Below are 23,540 nucleotides of genomic sequence, written 5' to 3' on the forward strand. Positions count from 1 at the left end.
CAAAAGGTTTCTAGGAGACGCAGGGCCAGGATTTCAGCCCGTGCTCCAACAGCCATGATCCCGGCTTCAGTTCCGATTTCCACAGCCATGGATCCATGCACCAGTACCGGCCCGCAGAGCTATGTTTCCTTGCTCGATTACCTGGCCCACACAGCCATGGTCCAGGCCTCTGTTCCGGTTCCAGCGGCTCCAGTTCCAGCCTCAGACCTTTTCTCAGGAACCCGTCTGGCGTTTGGAGGTCCACGGAGCCTCCAAAAGGTCTCTGGAAGATGCAAGGCCAGGATTCCAGCCCGTACTCCAGCGGCTCCGGCTCCAGTGCCGGTCCCAGCAGCCATGGTTCCAGCCTCAGTCCTGGTCCCAGCAGCCATGGTTCCGGCCCCAGTTCTGGCCCCAGCAGCCATGGTTCCGGCCCCAGCAGCCATTGTCCCGACTTCAGATTTGGCTCCAGTGCTGCCTCTCCGGCCGACGCCAGCTCCCCGTGTCCTGTCGGCGTACCGGCCGACTCCAGCACCTCGTGTCCTGTCGGCATACCGACCGTCTCAAGTCTCCTCTCGAGTTCCCTCTCGAGTCCCCTTTCAAGACACTTCTCAAGTCCCCTCACGAGTTCCCTCTCAAGTCATCTCTCAAGTCCCCTCTCGAGTCCCCTCTCAAGTCCCCTCTCGAGTCCCCTCTCGAGTCCCCTCTCGAGTTCCCTCTCGAGTCATCTCTCAAGTCTCCTCTCCAGTTCCCTCTCAAGTCTACTCTCGAGGTACCTCTCGAGTCCCCTTTCAAGACATTGCTCAAGTTCCCTCTCAAGTCACCTCTGGAGTCCCCTCTCAAGTCTCTTCTCAAGTCCCCTCTCGAGTCACCTCTCGAGTCCCCTCTCGAGTCCCCTTTGAAGGCACTTCTCGAGTTCCCTCTCAAGTCACCTCTCAAGTTCCCTCTCGAGACTCCTCTAGAGTTCCCTCTTAAGCCACCTCTCAGATTCCCCTTCGAGTCCACTCTCAAGTCACCTCTCAAGTCACCTCTCGAATCACCTCTCGAGATCCCTCTCGAGTCCCCTCTCAAGCCCTCTCTCAAGCCCTCTCTCTAGTCCCCTCTCAAGTTCCCTCTCGAGTTCCATCTCAAGTCCCCTCTCCAGTCCCTACTCGAGTCCCTTCTCTTGTCCCTACTCAAGTCACCACTCAAGTGCCGTTGGAGGTTCCGCTGGGGGTCCCGCCGACTGCTCTCCTGCCGGGGGTCCTGTGAACTCCATGTCCTGTCCCGTTGGAGGTCCCGCCGACTACTCTCCTGCCGGGGGTCCTGCCAACCCTATGTCCTGTCCCGTTGGGGGTCCCACCGACTGCTCTTCTGCCGGGGGTCCTGCCAACCCTGTGTCCTGTGCCGTTAGAGGTCCCGCCGACTGCTCTTCTGCCGGGGGTCCTGCCAACTCCGTGTCCTGTGCCGTTGGAGGTCCCGCCGACTACTCTCCTGCCGGGGGTTCTGCCAACCCTATGTCCTGTCCCGTTGGGGGTCCCGCCGACTACTCTCCTGCCGGGGGTCCTGCCAACCCTATGTCCTGTGCCGTTGGAGGTTCCGGCATCACCTGTCTTGCCGGGGGTCCTGCCAACTCCTGGTCCTCTTCCGTGGGGGATCCTGCCGAAGCCTGTCCCACTGACTCCGGTACCTGTTCGGCCGACACCGGGTCCTGCCCGGCCTCCGGAGCTGTCTGGTCTTCGCCCTCGAGCCCGGCCACCTGAGAGCCGCGGTCTTCGCCCTCGAGCCCGGCCCCTTGAGAGCCGCGGTCTTCGTCCTCGGGCCCGGCCCCCTGACTCTTCCTGACGCTGCCTTCGCCCTAATGCTCGGCCCCCTGAGTTCGCCCGTTGTGGTCTTCGTCCCTCCATGGACTCTGCCTTGCCCCCGGGCCGTCCGCCTGAGACCCCCACCATGGACTCTGCCTTAACCCCGGACCGTCTGCCCGAGACCCCCTCCTTGGTCTCTGCCTTGCCCCTGGGCCTTCCGCCCGAGACCCCCTCCTTGGTCTCTGCCTTTCCCCCGGGCCGTCCGCCCGAGACCCGTCCTCCAGACCCCTTCCACCCACCCTTCTTGGCCCTAGTTATGTGCTAATGCAGTGGTTCTCAAACTTTTTCTGTCATTCCCCACTTTGAACAGGTGGGCCTTTTCAAGCCCCACCTGTTCCTCATCGCTCCAATAAAATGGTAGGCCAAGCTTAAAATTGTCAAATGTATCGTTCTATAACAGGGGTCTCCAACCTTTTTTAGGATGAGAGCTACTTTTACTATTTTTTTGGTTTGTTTGCAGTGTGTATATTTAGCACATTTGAACATTATTATATGCTTACCTTTAACCTTTCTGTGCTGTTTGGGTCTGTGGGACCCGTTTTCAATGTTTACTAAAAGAAAATGTATGCAATTTAATTATTTTAACCTGCTTTATTAGGGGGTGGACCTCACCTCCTCTAGGGGGGTCCGGGGGCATACACCCCTGGGAAGATTTTTTTTTAATGTGAAGTGAAATGCCTCAATCTGGTGCACTTTGAGCAAAAAAAGAATTTATGGATACAGCTCTCAACACACTGAAAGGGAGCTGTATACTTTTCAATAATCCAAACATCTTTAGAATATGATCACAACCAATAACAAATAATTTAAACTTGTTTATTCTTATCTTATGTTACCTAGATAGCATTCTTTCTTTTTATTTTTTGCATATTTTACTAATCACTCCCCTTTTAAACTTTTGAGGCTTCAGAGGCTGTGTGCTCCTCCGTGGCAATGACGGCTTGCGTTAAAAAATTATAATAAACATAGGCCTATTTGTAAAGTGGGGGGACACAAACGGGATTTCGAAAAGTGTCACGGTTAAACTCCTTGTGAAGTGGTGAGGTGCCGCTCAACATTGCTTTTCTTCCCGACTGCAACGGTGTAAATGATTTTGGTTTCAGTTGTGTGTGTGTGTGTGAGCCGGCTCGGATTGGCCATCGGAAGACTCAAGACTTTTCCCGGTGGGCCGCTGCCTTTGGTGGGCCGCTGGCTCTGACATAGGTGGGCCGTGGACTTTCACAGCGCCGCTGCGCCGGTACCGCACCCGCCGCCGCAAACACCCGCCGTTGCGAGGCTCCAGTGGATCCGGTGCTGTGAAAGTCCACCGCCGTTGCGAGTCTCCGGCTGTAACAGTCCGCGAGGACCCAGGTTCGATTCCGGCCTTAGGTCCAAAAAATGTATTAAAAAAAAAAAAGAAAACTCCCATTCATCATGTCCATTCGCGACCCACCTATCACATCTCTGCACCCCACCAGTGGGGCGCGCCCCACACTTTGAGAAACGCTGAGCTAATGGAACTGATCCGGTGTTCTCCGATTCAGTAGCACTGATGCCAAGCTGCTGTAAATAGGTGCCAACAAGCCACAAGTGGGACAGAGAGTATGTTTGTGTGGGGCATGTAAATGCAATGTTAATATTTCGATATAATGTCCATGTCACCCTAAAAGGTAGCTTATAAATAACAATGCTTTGATATAGGTTGCCCACACAGCATGCAGGTACATTGACATTGATTGGATTAATGGATTTATCTATGTGAACAATATAACAAAAAACAAACTGACCACTGACCTACAGTCAGGAAAAAGGACCGGGGCTAACTTACTCCCACAGTCAGCTAACCTGTACTGTACGACTGAGAGTGCATGCTGTACAGTGTGGTAGGCTACACGTGTCAACTCAGCTGCTGTTACATTGTCCGTTTGGCAATCCTCCTTCAGTTTGAACATACAGTAAATGAGTCCATCGACCGACATGTTTCCTTTAGAGCTAGGCGTTTCTTATGATTTTCACAAGGCAATATGTTACTTTAAATCGTACTCTCCTCTGTGTGCGATTGAGAAAGAACTCTGGCAAATGGTACAAAACACTCTGGGAATCTCCCTCCACCGGTTTCACAGACGATAAGTAGGCTACCTTCCATTTCTAGGTAAAATCATTGAAAAAGTTGTTTTTCAACAGTTGAGTAATTTCTTGCATTTAAATAACTGTTTGGATGTGTTCCAGTCAGGCTTTCGTCCAAACCACAGCACTGAGACTGCTCTTGTAAAGGTCTTCAATGACATCCATTTAAACAGAGACAGTGGCAGAACTTCAGTGTTAGTATTATTAGATCTCAGTGTTGCGTTTGACACTGTTGACCACAACATATTACTCGACCGACTAGAAAACTGGGTGGGACTTTCTGCAACAGTTCTAAATTGGTTTGAATCCTACTTAAAGGACAGAAAAAACTTTGTTTCTATTGGTAAATACACATCTGAGTTGACAAATATGACATGTGGGGTACCTCAAGGCTCCATCTTGGGGCCTCTTCTCTTTAACATCTACATGCTACCACTGGCTCAGATAATGAAAAACAACAAAATAAGTTAACATAGCTATGCGGATGACACACATTTACGTAACAATTTCACCAGGAGACTATGCTCCAATTCAAACACTGAGTTAGTGCATTGAACAAATCAATGACTGGATGTGTCAGAACCTCTCAGACTACTGCAATGGTATCTTCACAGGTCTCACTAAAAGATCTATTAGAAAGCTGCAGCTAATTCAGAACGCCGCTGCTCGAGTCCTCACTAACACTAAGAAAGTGGATCACATCACTCAGGTTCTGAAGTCTTTACACTGGCTTCCTGTGTGTCAAAGAATATATTTCAAAAATACTGCTGCTGGTTTATAAAGCTTTGAATGGTTTAGGCCCTAAATGCATTTCTGACCTCCTGCTAAATTATGAACCATCCAGATCTCTCAGGTCTTCAGGGACTGGTCAGCTTTCTGTCCCCAGAGTCAGAACTAAACATGGAGAAGCAGCGTTCAGTTATTCTGCTCCAAATATCTGGAACAAACTCCCAGGAACCTGCAGGTCCGCTGCAACGAAGACTACTTTTAAATCCAGGCTGAAGACTTTTCTTTTTGTCGCTGCTTTTAATTGAACTATTCATATCTTAGACTGCACTGTAACTTTTATCCATGTATTTTTTCTTTTAATGTTTATTTTATTATCTTTTCTTTTTAATGACTGATTTTAAATGCCATTTTCTTAATGTCTTTCATTTTTTGTAAAGCACTTTGAATTGCCTTGTGTTGAAAAGTGCTATATAAATAAACTTGCCTTGCCTTGCCAGGCTTTGTTGTAGCTGCATTTTATTTTTCCCAGGCTCCATTTTACACCACCAACAGTTTATCCTGCTATTTCGTTCTATTTTATGCCGGCACTACGTGTAACCTAGGCAATGAGGAAGCCAGGATGCCGGGTGGTGACAAGTCTTCCCAAATGGGTTTAACTTTTGATTGATTGATTGATTGACATCTCAAACAGGCAATGGTGATAGGCCTATCGTCAGCCATTGGATAAAAGCCAAGTTTCGACTTTCTGCGTGACTGTCACTCAAATGCGGGACATCGTTTTTTTCAACGTCATTTTGTGAGTCTGTGTTCAATCTCCCTTTCAGTAATCCACCCATGACATCAACTCATCAACAGGCTGCTAGGTTTTATTAAAAGGACAATGAATGCTACTCATTTTATATATAAACATCCATGTTTAACATCAGAGTCACATGCAGCTTCCCCAGTAGTGTTACTCTCATTAAACAGATATGTGTTGGATGATGAGAGGAGCCTGCAGCATCCTGTGTTCCTGCTGATGTCAGCAGATACAAACAGCTGCTGGACAGAAGCTGATGCTCAGCTCATTTACTTTAAAAACAACAAGGAGACAGATGTCCTGCTCCTGCGATTATGCATCTGTCTCTGTGTGCTACACCTTATTCTGCTTGAGAGAGATGGCAAAAGTACACACATCCTTTACTCAAGTAGAAGTACAGATACTCGTGTTTAAAAATACTCTGGTGAAAGTAGAAGTAGTGACTAAACTTCTTTACTCAAGTCAAAGTAAAGAGGCTTTGAAATGTCCTTCAGTAAAAAGTACCCATAACTAGCAGCTGTTTTAAAGAGTACCTGACCTCCCTTTATATTAATAGAACAATAATGTCATTGTTAGCTAATGAATGTTTCCACGGTGAACAACGGCAACATGACAACGTTTCCATTGGTCCCTCTTCTTTAGAGAAGACCAGGAAATGATGGATACACGGATCCTGTTCAAATCAATAGGCACGCAATGACTCTAAATAATAATGATCAAGCTGTCACAACTGGACCGTGAGGCGTATATAGGAACCAAATGCAGAATATTGTTTGGAATCCAAAATACTTTTGTTTCGGAACTAGGCCAGGCAACAAAGTAAAATAGACAGAAAAAACAGAATTTAAATGCACACAAGACTAATCACACAAACAAGACACAGGTGAGGAGGGAGGAGAAAACACAGGGGCACAAGGTGAACACAATCAGGTAATCAGGTAATCAGGTAGGAGGGAACAGGAGGGAACACACAGACAGGCAAGACAGGGGGTGAACACTTTTCAAAAATAAAAAAGGAAACCAAAGACAGATCTAGACATGACAAAACACAACAGAGACAGATCGTGATACACGCCACCATACACAGATTAAAACTAAAGGAACCAGCCTGTTTGTAAAATGTAAGAAGTAGAATGTTCAGGTATTTGTGTTCAACATGTAAGAAGTAGAAAGTACAGGTATTTGTGTTCAACATGTAAGAAGTAGAAAGTACAGGTATTTGAGTTCAACATGTAAGAAGTAGAAAGTACAGGTATTTGTGTTCAAAGTGTAAGAAGTAGAAAGTACAGGTATTTGTGTTCAACATGTAAGAAGTAGAAAGTACAGGTATTTGGGTTCAACATGTAAGAAGTAGAAAGTACAGGTATTTGAGTTCAACATGTGAGAAGTAGAAAGTACAGGTACTTGTGTTCAAAATGTAAGAAGTAGAAAGTACAGGTACTTGTGTTCAAAATGTAAGAAGTAGAAAGTACAGGTATTTGTGTTCAACATGTAAGAAGTAGAAAGTACAGGTATTTGTGTTCAACATGTAAGAAGTAGAAAGTACAGGTATTTGTGTTCAACATGTAAGAAGTAGAAAGTACAGGTATTTGTGTTCAACATGTAAGAAGTAGAAAGTACAGGTATTTGAGTTCAACATGTGAGAAGTAGAAAGTACAGGTATTTGTGTTCAACATGTAAGAAGTAGAAAGTACAGGTATTTGTGTTCAAAATGTAAGAAGTCAAAGTAAAAAGTCCTGAAGTAAAGTACTGATACCAGAAAAATGTGCTTAAGTATTTGTACGCCACTACTTCCCCCCTGAAGTGTAAACAGAGCACTGGTTGCTTCATGCGTCCTTCTTACAGTCTACAGAGTTTACCAAGATCCACTCTGTCATTATATTCTCTTCATACAGAATCTCCACTACACACACTTCACTTCAGTGCAAATCACTCTCAGGACTGAAGCTGAAACATGTATTTTACTCCCGTCCGCACGGCCCTTTATTACAGACCTCTCGTTCAGACACAGCAGTAAAGCTTCAGTCCAGATTCACACGCATGAGTTAAAACAGAGGTTTGAGATGTGTTTAAGACATGTGCTGCATGTGGTGTTCACATGTGTAACTGAGACTGACCCATTGACCTTAAAGGTGGGGTAGGTACGTTTGAGAAACCGGCTCGAGATACACTTGTTGTTATATTCCATGGAATGCCCTTAACATCCCAATAGCAATGAATATCTGAAGTGCTTTCACAAAAAATAAATAAAAACATTTCATCTGTGGAAGCCGTGGCGCTGTAAAAAGCGCGACCAATCATCTTAGCCGGCCCGGCTAAAGTAACTGTATGGCCTACCTGCCTGTCAGCCTTCCATCTGTGCACAAACTGATCTCGTGCCCTCATTGGTCATGTGCACGTTTGTGTGTGTTGGAGGAGGGGGCTCTGGAAGGAAGTGGCAGAGTTTTTCCGGTTGTGTAGTTTCAAATTCTAGCGCACTCGAGCTGGTTTCTCCAAAATTACCTACCCCACCTTTAACATACAGACGATAACGATTAAATATTTATTGTTTTTCTGAAGTTTATAACGTGATATCTTATCCTCAGCATTTTGCAAGGCATGATAGTTAAATATGATCCGTTTCTCTTTAGCAGCTGACATTATCCTGATATGGATTTCTTTATATAAAAACAGTATTTGGTGGACACTGCTATGGAGCACTGAAAGCTAAATGATACGACAGATCTACTTCCTACAGCTGGAAGAAATGAAAAGAGCAGATGCTGAAGTGATGACTCCAGGAAGATCTCTAAACAAATACTGTTTGCACTTCATGGAAAAATTCTTCAGTTTCTCGTCAACATTTCAATCAAAGTGTAGATATATTTCACTTACAGAAACCTACGTTAACCACCGTTATTCTTACATTGACTGTCATTCGTTCAATTAACCAATCATATATTATGGTCTTTGTGATTGTGGTTATAGAACACTGTATTGTGATCTTTATATTTATTTATAGTATGTTGTATTTTAATATTATTTTAGCCCCTGAACATAACATGAAATACCTTACCTGAAGACTTTTTTGGCCTTTTTGTACATCTTAAAACGTTTTCATAATAAAGTTTGCAGTTATTTTGCTATATTAAAGGTAGGGACACACCAAACTGACACCAAAGAACTCACACAGACGGACCCCCGACTGTTGTGTCGCCTCACGTCTCTGCGTCTTGGCCGTCTTCGCAAAGACTTCAGCCGACGGCCAAGAAGCACGTACGCACTGCGTGAGTTGCAATAACTCTCCTTACCAGCAGGCGGCGGTAGTGTGTATTCGTCATTCAAAAGAGGCAACAACCGGAAGACAGACTGCGTGATAACCGAGAGAAGAAGAACAGACTGCGTGATGTAAACAAACAACAAATAGTGTGTTCCATTTTCCCTCTACAGCCAGAAGCTCACGGGGCTTTCCCCAACCTGAGTCCAGAGCTGGAGTTAAATGAAATCTCAGATTTGGCTTCTTAATCGTTTGTTTGGGTCCCTCACTTCCGTTTCGCTTCTCATGCACTGATTCACTATAGCTGAACAGCCAATCAGAGTGATTTATTTGACCGACAGCCTTTGGCCGACTGCTTTATGGCCAAAAAGGTGTCAGCACGGCCGAAAAGACACAACGGTGCGGGACACACCAATCTGAGTAGGGCATCCATCGTCGGCCAAAATCGGCTTGGTGTGTCCGGGGCTTTAAGATTAAAGATCTTAAAAGTGATTTTATTGGATATTTCATAGGATAACAGATTTTTTTTTCTTGTACCTTGACTGTATACTAATTCTGAATTAGTTTTAACTTCCATCAGCACATGTCATATTTGCTTTTCATATATTTTAAGCTGTGATTTTAATATGACGCTGTTAAAATGTGTTTACAGTAGGGTGACCAAACGTCCTCTTTTGCCCGGACATGTCCTCTTTTCACGCCCTGTCCGGGTCGTCCGGGGGGGGTTTATAAATTCATGAAAATGTCCGGGTTTCGCGGACCGTTTGCATGTACTTAAATTGACTGGCGCATTGCACAGAATACTACGGTACTCTGTTGCGTGTGTGACGTAATCCCTGAGTCTGAAGCTTTGTGGGCGGCTCTACAACTACGCTGACACACAAACAGAGGAAGGGGACAGAGCGGAACGCCGCTCACATTCACAATGCCAAAGCGCAAATGTACTTTTACAGATGAATTGCAGAAGAAATTCCAAATGTACCGGCCCGGTCGGAACAAATGGGAGGCGGAGTGCACCGTGTGCAAAGCTTGCACATACGTGTGTGTCCCCAATAAAGGTGCAGGCGATCTTAAAGCGCACATGGACACAGACAAACATAGGAAAGCTGTGCAAGGTGAGAGTTTGTCGGCAAAGTTGACAGACTTCTTTGTTAGACCAGGCAAAACAGAGGATGCTGTAAATGCAGCGGAGGGTGCGTTTGCATTTCACACTGTGAAACATCACAACAGCTACAGATCTATGGATTGCACAAGTGCCTTGCTAAAAAAAGCATTTCCAGACTCTGACACTGCCAAAAAATTCAGTAGTGCGCGCACTAAAACCGAAGCCATTGTCAATGGTGTTATAGCGCCCCACTCGATTGATGTCGCACATGAAGCACTTAAAGAAATCCAGTACTGTGGTGTTTCTACAGACGGGAGTAACCACGGAGCAGTGAAAATATTCCCAATCATAATCCAGTACTTTGACTGGAAGAGGGGTGGCATGCAAACAAAATTAATCGAGTTTAAAGACACACCAAATGAGACAGCAGAAACCATTGCACAATATCTCATTGAAACATTGGCAAAAAACAATTTGTCGGAAAAACGCATTGCATTTACTGGCGACAATTGCAACACAAACTTTGGAGGAATCCGACGTGATGAAGGGGGAAAGAATGTGTTTGCAAATTTGAAGAGGTTGCTGCTGAAGACCACTGTGATCGGTGTGGGTTGCCCAGCACACATATTGAATAATTGTGTTCATCATGGGGCAGACACAATAGATATTGACCTTGAGAATATCATGTTAAAAATCTACCAGTTCTTCCACATTTACACTCTGCGCACTGAGAGCCTGAAGGAGTACTGTGATTTTGTTGACATTGAATACAGAAGGATGCTTTCTCACAGCAAGACAAGGTGGCTGTCATTGTTCCCAGGCATGGAGAGGATGATACAGATGTTTCCAGCCTTAAAGACATTCTTTCTGTCTCAGCAAAAACCACCCACAGTGATCAAGAAGTTTTTTGTAAACGAATTCAGTGAGATCTACCTCTGGCACATGCACTCACTCATGTCTGCGTTCCACACCCACATTCAAGACATGGAAAAGGAGAAGAACTCCATTATGGAGGTAAAGAAAATAATGAACAGCATCCACACCATTCTTCTTGAACGCAAGAGCAACAACTTCATGTCCCTTAAAGTTAAGGGACTACTGGCACAAAAGCGTAGTGATGGACTTGGTAAGGAATATGAGCAGTTCTGTGCTGATGTGCAAGGCCTGTACAGTACATGTCTGGAGTATCTGGAGAAGTGGATGACTCCCATGGAAGAGTTCTCCACATTCACGTGGATGGATCTGAGTGAGCCACCAGAGTGGAATGATGTAGAGGCCTGCATCAAGTTCCTAGGAGAGAAGGGGGTGGTAATTGGTGATGTCAAGTGTTTTGACCAGGTCACCAATCTGAAGAGATTCACAGAAAGGTGCAACCGTGATGAGGAGTTCAGTGGAATGCAGGTGCACCAGAAGTGGACCAAATATTTTGAGAAGGCCAAAAGCATTGCATGTTACTCAGAACTACTGAAGATTGCACAGTTTGTCTTTGCACTTTCCTCTCACAATGCAAATGTTGAGAGGGTTTTCTCACTGACGCAGAGCCAGTGGACCAAGGAGAGGAACCAGCTGTCTGTTGAGTCACTGAAGGGGATTCCATTTTGTGCAATACAATTTGAAAGACATGTCTTGCAAAGACTTTCATGCTTATTTGTTGAGCAACCGAAACCTGCTGGGAAAGATCAGCTCCACAGCAAAATATCGATGGGCAGACAAGGAGGATGAAGAAGAAAAGCAGGATGAAGAAGATTGAAGTATGCAGCTATGCAGAGAGAGAAAGCGATGTAGCCGTGGGAGAGAAACTTTAAACTTTTCATTTTAAATTGGGACCCTAGAAAACTGTTTGAAGCTAGAAATATGTGAAAAGTTGTCGTTTCACTGTGGTTGTTTACAATGACAGGGCCTGGAATTGTGTTTACAAACATTTAAAGTAGGCTTATATTTGGTTCATGGTGCCTCAAAATGTGTTTGGTTTGATTTAGGTAATCAAATGTTATGTTAGGTTATGTTCACTAATGGAAATTATGCAAATGTGAAATCCAAAACTGCATAGTGCACTTTTAAAATAATTACATTAGTATCTTTGTGAGGTTACTGTTTTATTGTTTACATTGACAAGATACAAAGAGATTATTTGTTAAAGCTGGATTTTCTATTTTCTACTATTTCATATATTTTGTTATTTATTTTTGTCTAGTAAGACTTGAAAAGAGAGCTATTATTTTGTTACAGATTGATGTTTAAGTTATTCTTGTGCATTTGAGATTTGTCAGAGATAATTTTAGGTATAATAAAGCATGTTGATTGTTGAGTAACCTTGGTTTGGTGTGTCTTTGGTTATAGAGAGATATTATTGTGTTATATACAGTAAAATAATATAAATAATAGTTGTATATCCATACAGAGGAGGCATACTTTAAAACAATAAGGCATCTTTGAGTAAACGTTGAGTATCATTAAGTATCTCGAGGCTGGGGGCAGCATGTCCTCTTTTTTGGAAATCAAAATATGGTCACCCTAGTTTACAGTATGTTCTGAATGGTTCTAGTCTGTAAACTGGGCACAGCTCTGAGTCTTAAAGCAAACATCAGGAATCCTTGTTTCAAAAAGAACATTTTTGGCTTTCCTGCGCCACCCTTTTCTCTGTTAAAAAATTCAAAGCCTGACATCCGACACGACCCATCTGCGTCTCACATGTTGTGTTCAAAGGCTTTCCTTGTGAGTGTAAAACGTCTTTAAACTTCCCTCACATCTCCAGATCCAGAGCTCAAACGCTCCTGATCATTATCACATGTCCCAAGTCCCATAAACCATCAGTGGTGTGTGGATGACTGGCAGCGTGCTACATCTCTAATGTGGAGAGGATGTGGACACACCTCGGCACTTTATCTTGCTCTATTTTGACCCCAAAAGTCAATAGAGCGGTGCAGGGATGACGTATTTGTGTAGGCCGACCCTGAGGTAAGCTGCTGGTTCACTCGACAAAAAGCAACAGGATTTCTCCATAGGATTTTGGAATATTGTAAAAAAAAAGATCTGTGGAAAACAAACCTGTTTGATAAATGCACGTTTTGTTCAGCGGATAATCTCCACCTGTCTACCCTACTTTTATAATTTTCTAATCATAAATCTACCTCGCGACCTGGTCGACCCACGGATAAGAAGCAAAAAAGCCCAACATATATAATTTTCACTCCGAGTGGGAGGATGATTATTTTGTTATCTATTCCAATTCAAAGTCCATCAGTCTCATCTGCAAGGCGAGCGTGGCTTTATCGAAGGAGCGGCATTTCCAAACAGTACAAACGCTCCGAGACGGAATTCCCTCCTAATTCTGCCCTACGCTCCCAAAAGGGGAGGGGCCTGAAAGGACAGCTAAATGCACAGCAGTCCATTTTCACCAGGCCCAACAACAAGAGCAAGGCTGCTACCATAGCATCTTATCGTGTCAGTCACGTTCTTGCGAAACACATGAAGTCTTTCAAAGACGGCGAAGTTGTGAAAGAAGCATGGAGGCTGCCGACGCGCTTTTTGGGGACAGTAAAAAATAACAGTAGCATTTCAGCAGGTTTTTGATATAATAAAAACTCAAGTTAGATACCGTTATTAATCAGCTGTAAGTTTTAGTTTGTTTGAACTTATTCATTATAATTATTGTACAAAATGGTATAAGAATGCAAACATTAAGATCTGTTCTGTTTAAATTGATTATAGCCTATTATCAACCAGGTTAAGAAACTAGTGTTGCTTGCATCCTATTTTAAAGGCATTTCTGTTTATACTCTACTAAAATGCAACAAAAAAAGGGTTTGATTCTTTTAATTTAGTCTTTTTTATTGCACTTTGGCAGCAGATTCCTGTGTAGCTTCAGATCTGAGTTGTCTTATTAGTAAGCCTAATTTATACTTTTGTAGCAACACTATTTTTAAATAATGGCAAAGAAAGGGTTCAGAGTCTTTTCTTTTTTTCCTGTGTCATATTTGGCAGCACTGTTCAATGTTTCTTTACATTACACACTGTAGTATGCGACGTGTGAATAAACTCCAACTCTGTATCAACAACACTGTTGTGTAGCTTCAGTTAAATACTTGTATGTGTGTAGATTAGAAAGAGGTAAGATAAAGGATCTGCAGTGTTTTATGAAGTAGTAATCGTACAAAGGTCAGTTTTATACAAGTAGAAGTGTGTATTTACCTGGTAGTTGGCTGTCAGTAATGGCTACGCCTCTCTATTTGGACTGGTAGATCTCGGCAGACTGGCAACTTTAAAAGTAGCTCTTGGTTTAAAAAAGGTTGGGCACCCCTGCTATAAAGGAACTACAGCCGAGTACAGAAGCACAACTTCAGCGTCACGCCTACTTAAGATCCATATTCAAACACACAGATTCTAAAAGGTACGAGTTGAAGCGTTTGTTAAAACAGTTTGCAGGAGGCAGGGACATTCTTTAAAGCAGAACAGGGCAAACAAACTTAGAGGAGTGTTTACGTGTTAGGTGTAATGACAACGCCCTCCACAACTTCTGTAGTCCTATTCAGCCACTTGGTAACCTGTTAAGCCCCGAGCCAGTTCTTCACGTCTCAGGCTCGAAAATGACATTCCCAGAACAAATTAGCATAACTTCCCTTCTAAAAGGGGTAAATTAATAATCTTTTTTTCTCAAAGCAATGATAAACCTGTAAGTTGGATGATGAAGAGTCAGAATCAATATCGAATTTTTTTTCTTTTTTTAAAGTAAATTCAGATTGAACATAGTAAACATTTTTTAATTATAATGTCCGTCCAAAAAAAAAACATTACTTATAGTGAAAACCAGCCTTGAATGATGGGATCGGAGACTAAAAGCTTTAGGAGTCCAAACTATAACAAATAATAAGTACCCTGTATCAAGATTGATGCAAAACAAGTGACATTTGACCTTTTTAGAGAGGTTTAGCACAAAAAACCCCACTTCTGGGGTCATTTAGGTGCATTTTCCATATGTCTGGAACCCATCGGTCCATGTTGATGATTGACATCTCTTTTGAACCGCTAGAGCCAATAGAATCGAGGGGAAGTTCCTAAAATTCATCTAAACATTACCCATTGGTGAATGAGTGATGCGTAGCCAGAATGCCCACAACCGGAAGCTGTCATACACTCTGGTAGCTAATATGAAATCTCCGTTATTGACATAAATATGAAGATGGATTATCAGTAGTAATTTCAAAGGGACACAGACACATTGGATTAACCTATGGATTAACCTTCAGCAGTGTTTTATCGTTTTAATGCCATTGAACACAACTTTTGATCAGAAAACACCAACGGTATGACTTATTTTCGATTTTGGTCCCGTAAAGCTACATTGTGTGTTGTCTGGGTTTGCTTCGAACGTTGGTCGCTCAGTGATGATACTAATACTTCTAGAATCTGTTGAATCTCAGCTTGCTAGCTGATATCTTGTTTGTGCAGATCCGATACGAAATAAGGTATCTCTAGCGTGAGTAATATTGTCTGAAAGCTGAGTTTCTTCCTGTTAAGTGGGTATGACACATTCATAGTTTGTTAAATGTTAAGAAGCCCCCAGACGCTGTTTCTTGCAAGATTCTGCGTTTTGCCATCGGTACCGGGGCATGGGGCTTAACTGGACCATCGTTTTTCAGACACGTCAACTCTTCAGAAATCACCATCATCACTGCTGATGTATTTAATGTAGTAGAACAAAAAGTGATCCGTCTCTTCAATGTGTCTCAACCACAGACCTTATTTCCAGCTAGTTTCCAAAAACATGTTCAAAAAACCCGTTGACTCTGAGACGAGGGAACAGGAAGTGGTAAAATGCTGACTCACTTCCTGGTTTTAGGACTCATTCCTGCACCACTCCATTAGACACATTAACAGACACATAAGGACATAGAGGGGACATATTTCTATAATTTGGAGGTATCTCTTAAAGCTAAAGAGACTTCAGTTTTGAAATATATCTACATCGCCTCTCAGACCATGCTTTTTTAAATGTGAGCCCCGGTCTCTCGGTCCACAGCAACATCCTGACCCTGATGATGTTCTGTTGACGCAGCACGTTCAGTCTATGGGATGCATTCATAAACACAATGACCTTTGACCTTGCCCCTCAACCTTTGAACCCTCCTTCTGTCTCATCAACCCGCTGACGAGTCGGTGAGAAGATAACCTGTCACACACACACTTTTACAGGATGCATGAGTACACACACACAAACACACACACACACACACACACACACACGCATCTGCAATTTTGATAGAAGGAAATCCTCATGCAGCTAAAATCTCTTACATTTCTCTTTAATTTAAAACATAAAACAAGTGTATGGTGGTCGACAGGTGCAAAGGCGCTAATGGCCAACCCTACAAATAGGAGAAATGTGCTACACCTTCAGAAACAAATATATAAACACAAATGTTCGTGAACACATGAAGAAACATCTTCAGCAACTTGACAACACCTGCAGCATTTAGAGAACATTCATCAACTTGAGGAGACATGCGCAGCGTTTACTAAAAGCTGCAAATACAAAACGCTGCAAGAAGCTCAAAACACAACGAAGACCAGGGGACACTAAAGAGTGACGCACACAGCTGGGAGACCAGGGGACACTAAAGAGTGACACACACAGCTGGGAGACCAGGGGATATTAAAGAGTGACGCACACAGCTGGGAGACCAGGGGACACTAAAGAGTGACACACACAGCTGGGAGACCAGGGGATATTAAAGAGTGAAGCACACGGCTGGGAGACCAGGGGACACTAAAGAGTGACGCACACAGCTGGGAGACCAGGGGACACTAATGAGTGACGCACACAGCTGGGAGACCAGGGGATATTAAAGAGTGACGCACAGAGCTGGGAGACCAGGGGACACTAAAGAGTGACACACACAGCTGGGAGACCAGGGGACACTAAAAAGTGAGGCACACAGTTGGGAGATCAGGGGACACTAAAGAATGACGCACACAGCTGGGAGACCAGGGGACACTAAAGAGTGACGCACACAGCTGGAAGACCAGGGGACACTAAAAAGTGACGCACACAGCTGGGAGACCGGGGATCACTAAAAAGTGACGCACACAGCTGGAAGACCAGGGGACACTAAAGAGTGACACACACAGCTGGGAGACCAGGGGACACTAAAGAGTGACACACACAGCTGGGAGACCAGGGGACATTAAAGAGTGACGCACACAGCTGGGAGACCAGGGGACACTAAAGAGTGACACACACAGCTGGGAGACCAGGGATCACTAAAGAGTGACGCACACAGCTGGGAGACCAGGGGATATTAAAGAGTGATGCACACAGCTGGGAGACCAGGGGACACTAAAGAGTGACGCACACAGCTGGGAGACCAGGAGATATTAAAGAGTGACGCACACAGCTGGGAGACCAGGGCACACTAAAGAGTGACACACACAGCTAGGAGACCAGGGGACACTAAAGAGTGACGCACACAGCTGGGAGACTAGGGGACACTAAAAAGTGACGCACACAGCTGGGAGTCCAGGGGACACTAAAAAGTTAGGCACACAGCTGGGAGATCAGGGGACACTAAAGAATGACGCACACGGCTAGGATACCAGGGGACACTAAAGAGTGACGCACACAGCTGGGAGACCAGGGGACACTAAAAAGTGGCGCACACACAGCTGGGACCGGAGCACAGTCTGATGACAAATAAATTGTTGACGACTAAAAAAAGTTGACTTGAATAAAGTTGATAAAAAAAAAAAATATTGACCAAAATGAAGAAATTCCCAAATAAAAGAAATCAAATGAATGTGAGCGACTAAAAGGCCCCCTTTATCATAAACTGGAGTTGTGTTTCCGATTGTTTAGTATTAGCATAGTTAACGCCCCATAAACACTCTTTAGGAGCAGATGTTGTGTCATGTGCGAATAGTCTGGCAAAGGCCCAAGACATGGAGTAATGCAGGAGTATAGTTAAATTGACGTTATGTTACACAAACTTAAAGAACTCAACATGTGTCAGTACTGGCATTACAGGCAAATCAAAATGCATCTAAGATCAGTTTGTAAGCTATTCAGAAACTCAACATATATAATATATTATAAAACGGACAAGTCAAATCAAGCAATCTGATTGGTTCTTAGCCGTGATATACTGAGCGTATACCACGGGTAGAATTGTAAATTACTTTTCACAACAAGTCAGTATCCCTCCGCGACTGAGAAAAACAGTATACCGTTGGGCCGAACCACGCCCCTTAGCTGTGATATAATGAGCATAATACCACGGCCTGTCGTGAGCTATTGCTTAAATGATACCCTCTTTCTTATCTTGCTAGAAGCGCTCTAGACACCCAGATGTTCTCTGACCTTCAGTAATCATGTGGTCATGTGCTTTTTGCTTCCTGTAAACACTCCCAACGTGGGCACTTTTACGGCAAAGAGAGAAGTTACAGGCAGTTTGAGTGGGATTTGTTGGCTGTGGTTTGTAAACACAACAATCAGAGTTGTTTACCTCCTACTCAAGAAAAACCCACACAGTATTCACTTTCGTTTTCAGATGAGATTTGTACGTTTGCATTTATTTAATGTAGTTTGTTTCTGGATCTGGATCCTTTGTGGCTCTGCCAGGGTCAACGTGTGACAATTTAAACGTTTTTGCTTTCATATAAAGTCAATTTTCTTAAATATCTTCCAAAATCCATGAAGAAACATTTTCGTTAGAGGGCTTTACAATGCAACATTTCAAGATGTCTTCAAGTACATTTTTGCTTTCATATCAAGTCAGAGAAATTCCTTTCAAGAATACCATCATTTACAAGCCGCCTCTCAGGTCTTTCTTTTACCAGCAGATTGTTCAAGCGATCCAATAAACGCACATAAAACTATGCTAGGAAAATTATTTATAACATTGGAAAGGTGGCGTTTTCAATTTAAGACCCTATAATACTCTCTCCAGAGATAAATGCTTTAAATTCCTTCTCAGTAAATGACAGATTTTCCTGTACCACACACACCATATTAAACCCTTTAATCCGATCAGAAGAGACTTCACATATATATGTTAAAGCAATACATCATCTCCAGCCCATAGCCATCCCCTTTCTGCAGATTAATCCCCCCCCCCCCCCCCAGGTCTCAGGTTCGCCCCTTAACGAGTTATTTCTACAATATGTCAGCCGTGCCCCGCAGAGCAAACAGTACAAGCTAGATTTGAAAGCTCCACATGTTCGGGTCATTATGGGAAACGATGTGGGGATTGAGTCATCGTCTGCCCCCCTAGCCCCCCCCCCCCCCCCCCCCCCCCTGAATGAAAGGCTCAGTATTGACATGATGAATGGCCTGGAGGTCGTGGTTTACACGTGAACATAATCATGCTAACACACACTTAGAGGCTACTTAGCTGAGCAAACTCTCCTGAAGAATCCACTCACATGTGTCAAAGGGGGGTTGTCTGCGTGTCGGTTCAGATGCCTAAAGGCTTGTCAGGGTGATGAAGATCCTGTACGAGCTGAATTGTATACGTTTTCTGAGTATTCAAGGGGCTGTTAGAGTTTCTAAATGCCACTTTTCTAATGTCATACATCGTTTTTATATCATAGGTATTTGTGTGTACATTGGATCGCTTAAGTAGTCTGCTAGTCTAAGAGGATGCATCAAAGTGGTTTGTGGTAGTTTTCTGTAGGCCTACTTATAATCAGAATCGGGATCAGAATACTTATCAGAATATATTTAATAAAATACAATATAATATATTAAAATGAAATAAAGTGAAGTAAAGTACATTTTTATAAATATAATCAAGTAAATTAAAGACTGAAAAACAACTACAAAGAGATGAATGACTGAAACGAGACACAACAATTCAATCCAATCCACTTTATTTATATAGCACATATGAAAAACAGAGGGTTTACCGAAGTGCTTCACAGCCACATAACATTATAATAAAATATAATATTACAATAATAGATAAAAGCTACACATAAGAATAGATAAAAGGCACACAAGGGCTATGGACAGACAAATAAAAGCATACAAATCGATGAAACATAGCTCAAACTGACTCGAAAACAAGACAAATACAATGACTCAAATAGATACTGCTACTAACAGACGCTAATAAACCCAAAGCGACTAGCAGGAAATGCAGAAATAACGTAAAAAAATACAAAATTAAGACTAAAAAAGAGTTAAATACAGACCAAAATGTAATTTAAATAATAATAAAGAGACAAAAAATGTATTAAAGTAGAGTTTTGGCCCGTCCACACACAGGCATGAAAACAAATCTTGATGCTGGGCGTGTCTGAAGCTTGGCGATTTTTTGCGAGCAACGCGACCAACAACCAATCACATAAATCTCCCGCCCCCGACATACAAAGCAAAAGCAATGTTAAAACGAAGTAAACTGGATATAAACTCCCCAAACAGGCGAAAACCTACCAGTTTCACCCACTGTCTCTGCCACCTCCCTCCATGCCTGGTTCCTCCGGTTTGTATCCCGGTAAATAGTTCTGGTCGTAAAGAACCGGGTGATTTGCTACCGTAATATCTCGTTTGGAATATGAGGAAATGAACTGCGGTCTGGCTCTCCCAGCTTGCACGCGGTTTGATTGGCTGCGCTTGCACTGGCGGGATTTGCATAAACGGGATTTGATTGGCTGATGCCAGCTTCGAAAGCATCGGGAGCATCAAAAGTTGAACATTGCTCAACTTTTGATGCTCATGATGCTTGCAAAGCCATGCTCCCCACAATGCAGTTCGGCGAAGAATAAAAATCTTCTACGTCACCCCATTCAAGTGAATGGGCGAAGCTTTGAAAGATTTTTTTCACGTCTGTGTGTGGACGGGCTGTTAGGGTTTCTTGTTCCTTTGAGGACTTTTCTTTTCTTTAGCTAATCTTTCTATCCACACACACACACACACACACACACACACACACACACACACACACACACACACACACACACACACACACACACACACACACACACACACACACACACACACACACACACACACACACACACACACACACACACACACACACACACACACACACACACACACTAAAGAGGGGACACCACCCTGTAAGAACAATGGAGAGAAGGTGAGAAAAAGTGCGATAAAACATGAATTCGTGATATAAATAATCAAGAATACGTTGAACAAGAAAACACATTTCTTCCTCGTATCAACCTCTGTTAAATAGTTCTTATATGCCTCTCCACTGAAAGATAACATATGAGCTTCATTAGGTTGTTTCAGTTATATAAACAAGCCCATTGATTAAAACCAGCTCCTCTCTATCATGTGTCTGAAACGTTGTGAGTTGTGAACAGTGTTCTTCTGATGTGAGGAAGACAGCAGGTTCCAGTTAAAGGACACTTCTCGATCTCTGTTATCTGTATTTGATTATCTTTGTTTGTGTACAATATCTGTTGTGTGCACAGCTCTGGTCACATGTTCTTCTTATAAATCTGATGGATTCAGTTTGTCTTAAAAGTAAGTAAGTATTCATTGACCTCATAGCATAGCAATATAAGAACAAGTGTCCTCTTATTTATTTTTTTATACACAATTTGTTCTTTTTTCATGTTAGTATGCATTGATTTTGGGGATTGTTTTCTTATGCTTACTCTTTTCTTTGGTTAGGCAAGGCAATCAAACACCTTTCAATCTTAAGTACGGATATATACATGTACCTGTACTTTCTACTTCTTACATGTTGAACTCAAATACCTGAACTTTCTACTTCTTACATGTTGAACACAAATACCTGTACTTTCTACTTCTTACATGTTGAACACAAATACCTGAACTTTCTACTTCTTACATGTTGAACTCAAATACCTGAACTTTCTACTTCTTACATGTTGAACACAAATACCTGAACTTTCTACTTCTTACATGTTGAACTCAAATACCTGTACTTTCTACTTCTTACATGTTGAACTCAAATACCTGTACTTTCTACTTCTCACATGTTGAACTCAAATACCTGAACTTTCTACTTCTTACATGTTGAACTCAAATACCTGAACTTTCTACTTCTTACATGTTGAACTCAAATACCTGTACTTTCTACTTCTTACATGTTGAACTCAAATACCTGAACTTTCTACTTCTTACATGTTGAACTCAAATACCTGTACTTTCTACTTCTTACATGTTGAACTCAAATACCTGTACTTTCTACTTCTCACATGTTGAACTCAAATACCTGAACTTTCTACTTCTTACATGTTGAACTCAAATACCTGTACTTTCTACTTCTTACATGTTGAACTCAAATACCTGTACTTTCTACTTCTCACATGTTGAACTCAAATACCTGTACTTTCTACTTCTTACATGTTGAACTCAAATACCTGTACTTTCTACTTCTTACATGTTGAACTCAAATACCTGTACTTTCTACTTCTTACATGTTGAACTCAAATACCTGAACTTTCTACTTCTTACATGTTGAACACAAATACCTGAACTTTCTACTTCTTACCAACAGGTAACAGGCATGAGCTTAGTGCCCGCTTTCCAGCCAGTTTCTGTGGGGTGACACATTCTGAGGTGAGGCAGAGCTCATCTGTGCCTCACCTCACCCCACAGTAACTGGCTTGAGCGCGCTCACAAAATAAGTGCCCGCGTTAAATTAGTGCCCGCGCTCCAGCAAGTTACTGTGGGTTTACGAGAGGCAGAGCTCGTCCCTGCCTCACTTCTCATCGCTACCCGTAGTTGTAGCGGAGCTCGGCAAATTTGCTGATTTTGACTTTAAAAAGCGATTGGAATCAGACATAAAGCAGATTTACAACACAGATCAGTGGAGACATTTTATTATTACTATTTAGTTTTTCTTTAGTTGTTTTTCCGTTACATTGGAGTATGACAAGTGAATAGGAAATTGTCAAATATTATGCAGATAAATCTATGCCAATACCAAACCACAGAGAACAGAGAAGAGAAACACATACAATGTAGTGCAGTAAAAATCAGCATGAGCAGCCGGTCCAACAAGTAAATACAATGTATTTTATCCATACAGATACCCTAAATGAGACATAATAGGAAATAAAATAAAGTGCAAAAGAAATCTCTGAATGGTAAAGGCACAGGTGGACAAGAAAATAAGCTAGTGCAACAGCTCCACATCAATGGAGCTGTGGCTCCCTCTAGAGGCAAAAGCGATACTCTGCGGATAACATGTCGTGTGACCTATCAACAGGCATTCTTAACGGCAAGGAACAAAAAAAATAAGGAAAATATAAGAAGTCTAGCGGTGGAAAAACACACATGTCTGTCTGCGTGTTAACGGCATAATTAGAACCCATGTGAACTAATAGGTCAGACAAGTTACTTAGGTAGCCAGTAAGGCTAGTAAACTGGGCTAACGTTACCAAACCGCAGCAGTCAGGCGGAGGAGAAGGCATGAGAGCCGACACCAGATCGGTTAGCTGCAATAAAGTCCTTGGCCTCAGAAACTGAGGAAAGTCTCTTCCTGGCCCCATCCTTCAGTGTGATGTTAAGCCTCGCAGGGAAAACTAGTGCGGGCTTGAAGCCCCGTTGGTAAAGTTCAGACATCACCTCTTGGTATTCCCTGCTCCACTATCTCAGAAGGATAATCCTCGTAGATTGCAATGGGGGTCCCACGGTACTGCAGCTTGCCTCTCTTAGCTCTATCCTCAGGGATGAACTTATCTTTCTGATGGACTCTGTGGAGCCTGATGACCACGGGTCTCGGT

At 42.9% G+C, this 23,540-nt stretch overlaps 1 protein-coding gene across 5 annotated transcripts in view; it reads right to left on the reverse strand.

Annotated features, from left to right (window-relative positions):
• The window catches only part of LOC307030394 (uncharacterized protein), a 48,221-nt gene that overhangs the window by 12,292 nt on the left and 12,389 nt on the right, over positions 1–23,540 (reverse strand). For 2 of the 5 annotated variants that reach the window (XM_079666764.1, XM_079666765.1), the window contains exon 1: positions 14,007–14,227. The exons of 2 other annotated variants lie outside the window; for them this stretch is intronic. The gene's annotated coding sequence lies outside the window, so the exon portion shown is untranslated. Of the gene's footprint in view, positions 1–1,160; positions 1,299–14,006; positions 14,228–23,540 lie in introns of those variants that run through there. One more of the 5 variants, XM_079666766.1, reaches the window with a different exon arrangement.

Source organism: Notothenia rossii (assembly GCF_949606895.1).
Source record: "Notothenia rossii genome assembly, chromosome: 2".
Classification (NCBI taxonomy): Eukaryota; Metazoa; Chordata; class Actinopteri; order Perciformes; family Nototheniidae; genus Notothenia; species Notothenia rossii.